This window comes from Nicotiana tomentosiformis, chromosome 4 (genome assembly GCF_000390325.3).
Source record: "Nicotiana tomentosiformis chromosome 4, ASM39032v3, whole genome shotgun sequence".
Lineage (NCBI taxonomy): Eukaryota > Viridiplantae > Streptophyta > Magnoliopsida > Solanales > Solanaceae > Nicotiana > Nicotiana tomentosiformis.
The window spans coordinates 33,100,443-33,112,572 of record NC_090815.1 but is presented as its reverse complement, the minus strand read 5'-3'; positions in this window follow the sequence as shown (position 1 = coordinate 33,112,572).

Below are 12,130 nucleotides of genomic sequence, written 5' to 3'. Positions count from 1 at the left end.
GAAGATTTTAGAATAAAAGAATCTCTCTCTTATCTCTCATTCTCTCTCACTCCATCTCTGTTTCCAGAACTACATCGAGCAAGCTGTTCAAGGACAATTCTTTCATTTGTTATTTAGCCGAGCTCACTTTTCTTTCTTTTTTTTACTTAACATCGATTGAAGTTGCAACATTGGTATCAGAGCTTTTTGCTCCTTGGATCTGTGGAAATGGGTGATCACAATACTCGTATGCAAGAGCTGCGTAAGGAAGTTGACAATCTCAAGGGTTCGATGGATGCAGTCATAACTTTTGTTTCAGAATTGAAAAGTTCTGTGATTACATTTTTCAATAAATCTGAAATTAACTCAAAATCGTCCGAGGGGCCAATATCTCGGAATCCGGCGAAAGTTATGAAATATGAACGCACATTCACTCACGAGTCCAACCATATAAAAATTACTCAAATCCGACTACAAATCCTCTTTCAAAACTAGAAATCTTTGTTAAAGAAGTTCTTCCAATTTTTTTCCAATTTCAACCCCAAAATCCGAAATTAAAGAGGAAATTAATGATAGATTAGTGAAATATAACAAAAATTAGAATGTAGAATCATTACCCAATCGATATCTTTGAAACTCCCTCGAAAACCCGTCCAAATCCGAGCTCCCAACTCAAGTTTTTCAAAGTCTCCAGGAGCTTCTTCTGGTTGTCCAGAAGCTCCTTCAATGAATCCTCCACTGATGGAAGTACCTGAAGCTGTGCTGGGGCTGACTGTGCTGCTAATGCACTGGATAAGACAGACATCTTTGATGTAGCTGCCTGCATCCAGTTGTTGATGCTGGATAAGGTATGAGAAATCTGTAGTGCAGTCTGGGGTAAGTAGAAGATGAGGGCACAGATAGTGGCACGGTGATGGATGGCCCGGATGAAGGAGTAGGCCGGATGAAGGAGAAGGCAAGGCAGCTGAAGGTCCCTCTGCTGTGGAAGGCTCTGACCCGGTGGCCACTACCCTTGGCTCTTCAGATTGGCCAGTGGAGGTAGTGGTTTTACCCTTTGCTTTAGGGTTTTATGGTCCTTTGAGGCTATACCAGGAGAAAGGTTTCTTCGGTTTCACCTTCGTGTCATAGTGCCTCCCCTCTACCCTTTGGTCCTCGAGATACATAGTGATGAAGTTGGGGTAGGGGTAGGAACTTTCTCCTTTTCGGGTTACTTTGGAGATGTGGTGGGACATGAGGTTCCCCATATTGCTTGGATATCCCGCCATGATGGAAGCTATTAGAATCGCTCGGGAGAGTGGGAGCAAGCCGGCTGCATACAAATGTGCATCACCCTTTGGCTTCAAAGCTGAGGATATTTCTGGCGATTGGGACTCCAGATGCGAGCCAGGCCGGTGTTTTTCCTGCGATGGCTATTACTTCCGCTAGCCAAGGCCAGGCTGCTTCATCTAGGGCCATCTTCTCCAAATACTGTACAGCTTCCACATCCTCAAAACTGGCATATTTGTTCAAGGTATCGCCATCAAACCGTATCTTCAAGTTCCGTACCTTTGTCAAAGTGGTGCCCTTTTTTATGTGGGCAACATTTGCGTAGAACTCCTTGATAGGGTACTCATTTGCATCCGGAACCTTGCTGGTGAAGTACTTCCACCCTTTTCTCTCCTCAAATTGTCTATTGACATTTGGGTTGTGGGGAAGGAGATCTCTGTCTATAAACTGTCGCTCAAGGGTGAGCAACCTTTGGGGCCACCATTCCCGAAATTTGAGGTATGCTTTCTCGCTCACGAATCTATCCGCCCATACCTCGGGCTTCCTTGATCTAGCAAGACCACTCACATTGGTATCACCCCCTCTCTCATCATCCGGGATCTCATCATCCTCATCTACATTGATAGGAGCAGTTGTTGAGGCCAGAGTTGCAGCAGGTGGGGGAGATGTCTCTGATGCCTCACTACCTCCCTCTGATCCATCAAACGACCCAGAAGAGGAGGTAGCTTCATTGATTAGGCGAAAGGGTTGTGATTGGTCCTCTTATCGAAGTTGTGTAGATTCCCCCTAAGAAATCTTTCGGGATGGGAGATATTCATTTGGGTCTGATGATTCGGCAGGAGGTCTAGTGAGGGTTTTCTTTTTGCTTATGATTCTTTGAGTTACTAAGGGCAAAGCCTGCTTTCCTTTGCCCAGGCCTCGAGAGGATTCTGCCCTCCCTTTTGATTTGTCTGCTCCTCCACGATATCGCATAATTTTCTACAACACACAATTAGTGAAAGATAATTAGAATTAGGGTTCAATCATGCCTTAAAGTAGTACAGATGAAATGAACAACAATGCTTCTCAAAACAGGGCATCACAGACCACGAAAAAGTATTCGCGGTCGTGGAATTCCCATCGCAGACCGCAAAAAAGTGAATGCGGCTTCGAAGAGGTAAGGTTCAGACTACTGACTCTCTGATCTTGGACACACGCGGACCGCAAAAAATTAGATGCGGCCACGAATGACCAATCGCGGACCGCAAAAAAATGAACGCGGCCACGAAAGCAATTAACAGACTTTTTGAAGTTCACAAGCGCGGACCGCGAAAACTTGAACGTAGCCGCGAAGAACCAATCGCGGACTGCGTAAAAGTAACCACATCCATGAACTCTTAGCAATCACTCAGTAACTAAAAGTTGGGGTAGCGCGGACCGCGAAAAAATTAATGCGGCCGCCTACCCTATCGCGGGCTGCATAAAATGGATCGCGGCCGCGAAATTTAAAAAAGATCGGTACTAAGAACACTGATAACTAGGTTTTTCACTAAGTGTGCAAAAATTAGTTCAATTAACCATGCAAAGTTACTAACCCTAGCCCTCATTTGGCATATAAACACTACCCACATATATTTAAGTATCAATTAAGCATTAATTTGAGATCAATGGCATGCATCTAACCCTAACTAACAAAGAAAAATTAAAACAAAGAGAAAAGAAAAGAAAAAGATAAAATCACATCATGGAATTGAACATACTAGTTGTAAAATTGTAGTAGGAAATGAACTCTTAATGTGAATGAGATGAAAATTGAGAGCATGATGAGATGAACAATGCTTTTTGTGCGGTGAAACGTTAGGGTTCAAAAATTGTAAAATGTTTAAAGAAACCTTATTTATACTAATCAATTGTGGAACCCACCGCCTTACCCGAGCGCGGCCTCAAAATTCTATCGCGGTCCGCGCTATGTTACCTTATGTAGAACAGCTTCAAGCACATGGGCGCGGTCCGCGGAATATTGGCTGCGCCCGTGAAATTCAATGCGGTCCGCGAAAATTGGAACGCGGCCGCGATCTCTGAAGGATTTTTGATAGTCCAACTTCAGAGAGTTGGCATTTTGCCTTTTTCAAGTACGCGTCCGCGGACAAAAATGTACTGCCTTGAAATGCTCACGCGGACCGCGAAATTTTGGGAGCGGTCCGCGAACTTCCAACACAGCTAAATTTTTCCTGTCAAAATCTTGCACTGCACAACCAGTTCCTACATACACTTCACAACCAGTTAATCCAAAACAAACTAAGAATAAAATCAAAAGAAAAAAAAACACATGGGTTGCCTCCCAAGAAATGCCTGATTTAACATCGTGGCATGACGCATGTTACCATCATCATTTGAAATAGATCAAGGACATTACGTGGCTATCATAAATCTTGCCAAGGTAATGCTTCACTCGGTGCCCATTGACTCTAAAGATTTCACCATTTTTGTTTTTCAAATCGAGAGCACCAAACGGAGTTACATGCACCACTTCAAAAGGGCCACTCCACTTTGACTTGAGTTTTCCCGGAAACATCCGTAACCAAGAGATGAATAGAAGAACCAAGTCACCCTTCTTGAATTCTTTATTCCGGATATATTTGTCATGTAAGTACTTCATCTTGTCCTTATACAAGGACGAGCTAGAATAAGCATGGAACCGGAACTCATCAAGTTCATTTAGTTGCTCTACCCGGAGATTGGTAGATACATCCCATTCAAGGTTTAACTTCTTCAACGCCCACATGGCCTTGTGCTCTAATTAAACTGGAAGATGGCATGCTTTCTCAAATGCCAACCGATATGGAGACATAACAATTGGAGTCTTGTAAGATGTACGATAGGCCCATAAAGCATCGTCAAGTTTCCTTGACCAATCAGTCCAGTTTGCATTGACAGTCTTGGATAATATGCTCTTGATCTCCCTGTTGGAGACCTCAACTTGTCCACTAGCCTGTGGGTGATAAGTGGTTGACACCTTATGATTGACACCATACTTAGAAAGTAAAGTGTCGAAGGCTTTGTTGCAAAAATGAGAACCCCCATCACTAATGATAGCCCTTGGGGTGCCGAACCTTGTGAAGATATTTTTCTTTAAGAAATCCACCACACTCCGTGCCTCATTGTTGGGCAAAGCCACAACTTCAACACATTTGAAAACATAATCAACAGCAATCAGAATATAAGTGTTCTCACATGAACTCACAAATGGCCCCATAAAGTCGATGCCCCACACATCGAAAATATCAATCTCAAGAATAGTGGTGAGGGGCATTTCATTCTTCTTGAAAATTCCACCAGCTCTTTGGCACTCATCACAATGCCTAACAAGCTCGCTAGCATCTTTGTACAAGGTGGGCCAATAGAATCCACAGCTTAGGACCTTTGTAGCAGTTCTCGCCTCACCATGGTGACCACCATAGGGCGAGGAATGGCAAGCTTCAAGAATACTCAATTGCTCTTCTTCCGTAACACATCTCCGGATAACACCATCATTGCAAATTTTGAAAAGGTATGGCTCGTCCCAATAATAATCCAAGCAGTCCCGTTTGAGCTTCTTCCTTTAGTTTGAAGAGATCTCATTCGGGTCAATGCCGGTCACAAGAAAGTTAGCCACATCGGCAAACCAAGGTATCCCAGTACACGAAGAGGAGTTGTTCATCCGGGAATGAATCATTAATCTCGAGGCCATCATGGGGCCACCCCTCCTCTTCCAAGCGGGACAAATTGTCCGTCACTTGATTTTCACTCCCTTTTTGGTCTATGATTTCAAGGTCAAACTCTTGTAGAAGAAGAACCCATCTCATCAACCTAGCCTTAGAGTCCTTTTTACTCATCAAATAACGAAGTACCGCGTGATCGGTGTGCACAATCACTTTGGTACCCATGAGGTACGGGCTGAACTTTTCCATGGCGAAGACAATGGCTAATAGCTCTTTCTCGGTCACCGTATAGTTGACTTGGGCGTCTTTCATTGTTTTGCTTGCATAATAAACGGATGAAATATCTTGTCGATTCTTTTCCCCAAAACCGCTCCTACCGCAACGTCGCTAGCATCGCACATGAGCTCAAATGGTAAGCTCTAATTGGGTGTGATAATGATGGGAGTGGTAGTCAATCTATACTTGAGAATCTCAAAAGCTTTCATGCAATCATCATTGAACACAAACTTTGCATCATTTTGCAACAACTTGCACAAGGGGTTCACCACTTATGAGAAATCCTTGATGAACCTTCGATAAAACCCCACGTGACCAAGAAAGCTCCTCACTCCCTTGATGGAAGTAGGAGGAGTGAGTTTTGAAATTACTTCAATTTTTGCTTTGTCCACTTCAATACCATTCTTTGAGATCTTATGGCCAAGGACAATGCAATCCTCGACCATAAAGTGACACTTTTCCCAATTAAGCACTAAGTTGGTCTCTTCACATCGGGCCACACACTTTGTCAAAATTATCCAAACATTCTTCAAAGGAATCACCCATAACATTGAAATCATCCATGAACACCTCGAGGGAGTCCTCCACCATATCCGTGAATATTGCCATCATACACCGCTGGAAGGTAGTCAGTGCATTACACAAACCAAACGGCATCCGTGAGAATGCAAATGTTCCATATGGACAGGTGAAGGTGGTTTTCTCTTGGTCTTCAGGTGCAATGAGAATCTGGTTGTACCCGGAGTACCCATCCAAAAAGCAATAATAAGCACGTCCGACAAGTCTATCCAATATTTGGTCAAGAAATGGCAATGGAAAATGGTCTTTGCGGGTCACTTTGTTCAGCTTCCTATAATCCATGCATACCCTCCAACCGGTGATAGTTCTTGTGGGGATCAATTCATTTCTATCATTTGGGATCACAGTCATGCCCCCCTTCTTTGGTACACATTGTACCGATGATGTCCATGAACTATCAGAAATGAGGTACACAACCCCTGCATCTAGCCACTTGATGATCTCTTTCTTGACTACCTCTTACATGGCCTCATTCAACTTCCTTTGATGTTCCACGGAGGGTTTTGCATCTTTCTCCAATATGATTTTGTGCATGCAGAAGGCGGGGCTTATACCCCGAATATCCGCCAATGTCCAACCTATTGCCTTCTTCCTTCTTTGTAGCACCGCAAGGGTGGAATCTACCCGTATGTAAGTTAAGCACGAAGAAAGAATAACAGGTAATGTGGAACAAGGGCCTAAGAACTCATACCTGAGGTGTGAAGGAAAAGGCTTCAACTCCAATATTGGTGGCTTCTCGATTGAGGGCTTTGTTGGTGGAGTCTTCCGGTTCTCAAGGTCCAAGGAAAGTTTACGAGGTCCATATGTGTAAGATCTCATTCTTTGCAAAGCATTTGCACATTCTATCAAGCCTGCCTTCTCATCATCCTCGTGATTCAACAACACAGCTTCCAGAGGGTCTTCCACATTGATCATAGCATTCGTGTCATCAACAATCACCTCCGCTACAAGATCCACAAAAGAGCATACTTCGTTGCTATTAGGCTTCCCCATTGACTTGCACACGTGGAACATAACTTTTTCATCGCCCACCCGGAAGGTGAGCTCCCCAGCTTCCATATCAACCAATGCCTTCCCTGTTGCTAGTAAAGGTCTCCCCAATATGATTGGCACCTCATAGTCAACCTCATAGTCGAGTATCACAAAATCTGCGGGAAGTATGAACTTGTCGACCCGTACTAGCACATCATCAATTATCCCCAATGGCCTTTTCATTGTTCGGTCCACCATTTGCAACCTCATGGAAGTAGGTCTTGGTTTCCCAATCCCCAATGTCTTGAACACAGAATATGGCATCAAATTAATGCTCGCTCCCAAATCGCACAAGGCTTTGGCAAAATTGGAACTACCGATAGTGCATGGAATTGTAAAGGCACCGGGATCTTCTAGCTTTGGAGCTATGGAATGCACAATGGTATTCACTTGATGTGTCATTTTGATCATCTCACAATTCATTGACCTCTTCTTTATTACCAAGTCTTTCATGAACTTGGCATATCCTGGCATTTGTTCTAGAGCTTCAACCAAAGGTACATTTATGGACAAACTTTTCATCATATCAATGAATTTCTTGAATTGGTTCTCGTTGTTTTACTTTTCGAGCCTTTGAGGATATGGTGGAGGAGGCCTTGGCAAAGGAGCCTTAGCTTTGGGCAGTACCGGATCCGGTATGTCGATCACGTGTTCCTTAGACGGGTTCACATCATCTTGTGTCTCCTTCTCGTTTTCATCAATGTCTATCCTCAATTCATCGTTCACATTCTCATCATTTATTGCCTCATCCTCTTCTTGCACAACCACATCATCATTCACGATCTTTCTTGGATTGGAGGTACTAGCAACTTCACCTCTACCACTTCTTGTAGTCACCGCCATAGCGTGGCCAGTATTGTTTCCACCCTTCGGGTTTACTACCGTATCACTTGGTAGTGCCCCCTTAGGGAGAGTATTCAAGGCTTGAGAAATTTGACCCATTTGGACTTCCAAGTTGCGGATAGAAGTGTTGTGGGAGGCTATTTGGGCATTAGATTTGGCATTTCTTTCCATCATTTGATTGAACATAGTTTCTATCTGTCCCATCTCATTATTGGAAGAACTTTGCCCTTGTGACGGATATGGAGGCGGGTTGTTGGGTTGTTGATACATCGGGGGCCTTTGAGGGGCCGACCCCTGGTTCCCTTGATTATTGTTGTTCCAACCCCCTTGGTTTCCATTGCCTCCCCAATTACTATTATTGTTGCCACCCCAATTTCCTTGGTTATTTCCTTGATTCCCCCAATTTTGATTGTTGTTCCCCCAATTGTTCGGATTGTTGTTGTTGCCACTATTCCAATTCCCTTGGCCTTGGTTTCCCCAATTTTGATCGTTTCCCTGTGATCTCCATTTGTTTTGATTTGGAGCATTGCTCCGTTGACCTTGGTAATTATTCACATATTGAACCTCTTCACTTTGATTGTCATAAGCGTCATCTTGGTCGTACCCACTACCACTTTGCTCAATTTGATCCTGATTGTGTTGAACTTGTTGACCTCTTTGTCTCCTCTTGTTAACCATTACATTCACTCCTTCCATGGCATTTACTTGCTTTGGCCCCTGAACCTGCTGAAGTTGTGCCTTGGCTAACTGATTCATGGTAGTTGTCAACTCTGCTATGGCTTGTCCATGATCATGGAGTTCCTTGTGAAGGTGAATAACATTAGGGTCACCCTGAGGAATGTTGGCCCGACTTTGCCAAGCTGAAGAGGTGTCCTCCATCTCATCTAATATTTCACATGCTTCTGAATATGGTGTGTTCATGAAGTTACCCTGTGCGAGCTGATTCACCACATACTGGTTAGTTGTGTTGATACCCCCTATAAAAGGTTTGCTGGATCATTGCGTCATTCATATCGTTGTTGGGGCACTCTTTAACCATTGTCCGGTACCGTTCCCAAATCTCATGTAACGGTTCATTTGGCTCTTATTTAAAAGCAAGGATTTCATCTCTCAATGTTGCCATATGTCCCGGAGAAAAGAACTTCGCTATGAACTTGTCGGCCAACTCATCCCAAGTGGAGATGGAATGGTTGGGTAGCCTCTCAAGCCAATCTAAAGCCTTCCCTCTAAGTGAGAAAGGGAAAAGCCTTAACCTCAAAGCGTCCTCAGATATATTCATTTGCTTGCTCCCCCAACATATGTCTACAAAACGTTTGAGATGCTTATATGCGTTCTAATGTGGAACTATGGTGAAGAAACCCATTTTTTCCAATAGAGTAATCATGACATTGGTTATTTGAAAATTTCTCGCCCGAATCCGGGGTGGGACAATTGCACTTGCGTAGCCTTCATTGGGCAACACCCGGTGTGCTGCCCTTGGAGGAGGTGGGGGAGGGTTTGGAACGTTGTCATGAGGTGGGAGACCTCTTCTTTGTACTTGATGTTCAAGATGAACCTCATCCACTTCATTTTCATCTACCTCCTCCCCCTAAGGAATATGTACGAGGACCTCGTTAAGAGCCATTTGGTACCTAAAAGCAATTGACACACAAAAATTAGAAAAACGGAAGGAAAGAAAAACAAAATACACAAATAGTTAGATATATAGCTAAGACCGTCTAATCCCCCGGCAACGGTGCCAAAAATTGATCGGTTCTAAACCTACATCACTATTGAGTAGCGAGGATGGTTGATGCAGTTTTACCCAACAAGGTCGGGATCGATTTCCACAGGGAGTTAATTGATTTGGAATTAGGTTTATATCTAAGTCTAGATGCGTGTTTTGTTCCTATTTTCACTTCCAAACATGATGGTGTTGATTCTAATTCTAATTCTATTCTATTGTATGCAATGATTAAAGCTAAGTACAATATTTTTGATGTTGGTTTGCAAGTGTTTAAAAGGACTAGGGTAGCGACTTCCGCCTAGGTGGACATCTAACGGGTAGTAAGAATCTAGGGCAAGCTTTATTAATTTGGAATCGTAATATAGCTATCACACCCAAGTACTCACTCTATATCTCTCGATAGTTTGAGTGATTTTGCCCAAGTTAGTTTTCTCAAGCCCAACTAGGTATTCATGCAAGTCATGTGATATTAGCTTAAGTCAGGTATTACTATCTCTAGGTTTAACCCTTTAATTGAGGCTATCAATTTCTTGAGTTCACCCCAATTCCTTATTAGCCTAGTTTTCCCAAACTTAATCCTTCTTTCTCAAGAAGAGACCAAATCATAAAGGCATGAATCAGTATTTGCAACCACTAATTCTATAATTCTAGCAAGAACTACGATAAATATCTCTAACCCATAAACATTTAAGCCCTAAAATTCAAGACCCATTAAATACACACACTAGGGTTGAGTCACAACCCTAGCTATGGGTCTAGCTACTCATAATAATTGCAGAAATCAAGATAAAGAGAAGATATAATTCATAATACTAAATTAAAAGATGAAAATCTAATGTTATAAGGTAAATCTTGTACAAAATTTTTCAAAAAGGAAAACCTAGCCGTCTCACGTACTCAGCAAAAACATAGCATAACCTAAAATTGACAAAAAGATATATTTATACTAAGATGAAACTTCAGGACAAAAATACTCCTACGGAAGTTTTGCGGCCGCGTAATTCTGACCGCGGCCGCACACTTGCTTTCGCGGCCGCGTAATTCTTATCGCGGTCCACGTTTCTTCACATCTGGACTTGGGTTGAATCTTGTTTCGCGGACCGCATAATTTCCACCGCGTCCGGGTGAGAGAATTACGTGGCCGCGTAACTTTGATGCGAACCGCCCTTCTCATTTTTGCTTGAATTAAGCACTCTTTGAACTTTAGCAACCGCGGTCCGCGAAATTCCCATCGCAGTCGTGCTGGTACTTTCGCGGCCGTATCTTCTTGTCGCGGTCCGCGTTCATGTTTGTGCCCAAAAAACCATCTCTCTGATTCTTCATATCATGGACCTCGAAAAAATGGTCGCGTCCGCATTGATACTTTCGCGGCCGCACTTATTTGTCGCGGTCCGCGTTCCACACCTTTTGGCCCAGTTTTGGTTTTTGTTCAAGTTTTGACTCCTTTATGAGTTGATTATGGCTCCTTTTTCTCATTTTAAACAATCCCTGCAAGCAAGCATATTAAGTTAGTTTTCGGGAATACCTTCACGCATTGTTGGCCCAAAACACAAGTAAAAGAGAGAAATTAATAGGCTAAAATCCCTACTTATCAATGAGCCCCATACAAATAATGACACCAAATCTTCAATGCAAAAGCCACCGCCACAAGTTCTAAGTCATGTGTTGGATAGTTCTTTTCATCATTCTTGAGTTACCTAGAGGCATAAGTGATCACCTTGCCATGCTGAATCATTAGCGGAACATCTATATCACATTTCTCTTGCATATGACCTTCTAGGAATTGAGTTCTACAATAATTTCCTTCATATGGTTACAATCTTTTGTGAATACTTGCAATTTGATCTTCCAAATTTTCAACAAATGACATTACTTGATGAGTTTTCTTATAGGACCTTCTGTTTCAAATCATGAATATCCACTAGCTTGCGCACACACCCTGATAACATCAACCTGCATGGCATTGCATCAAATGTAAAGTAACATTGTGCATAGACCTTTCTTATCCACCATCTTTTCTCTTTATGTTCCTTATAGGATTTAAGAAACCACTATACATCTCGTGTGAACATTCTCAAGATTCCTCCTTACTGTTAAACACCTCCAAAACACATATCAATATATATATATAATTGTGCATAGACCTTTCTTATCCACCATCTTTTCTCTTTATGTTCCTTATAGGATTTAAGAAACCACTATACATCTCGTGTGAACATTCTCAAGATTCCTCCTTACTGTTAAACACCTCCAAAACACATATCAATATATATATATAATTGTGCATAGACCTTTCTTATCCACCATCTTTTCTCTTTATGTTCCTTATATATTCAATTAAAAATAGTCACTGGCCCGAACATGGCCTTTTCTGAAACTTGGGATATCTCCCAAATTCTTCAACAACGACTTCTTGTTTTCCTTATAAGTATAAGACTTAGTTCACCTTATCTCACCCTCGATGAGTAACTCACCATATTCCTAGCATTGTAGCTACCAATAGTGTTTTCTGGTATTACATCTTGGGAGCTATCATGCTAAACATGCCTGGTTCGTAACGAGTGTTCATCCTCTCTCAGTCTGTTTCGAACATTTCCCTTTGTCCTTTGGGTAGATTGTGTTGTTTTTCCCTTTGTGATCGCCCTTTGGTCTGGACAATATGCTGGTACTATCTTTTCTTTGTTAATGGAGCATTCACTCCCATCCCATTTTGCCCTTAATGCATAGTTAATAGCCTTATTGTGCCACA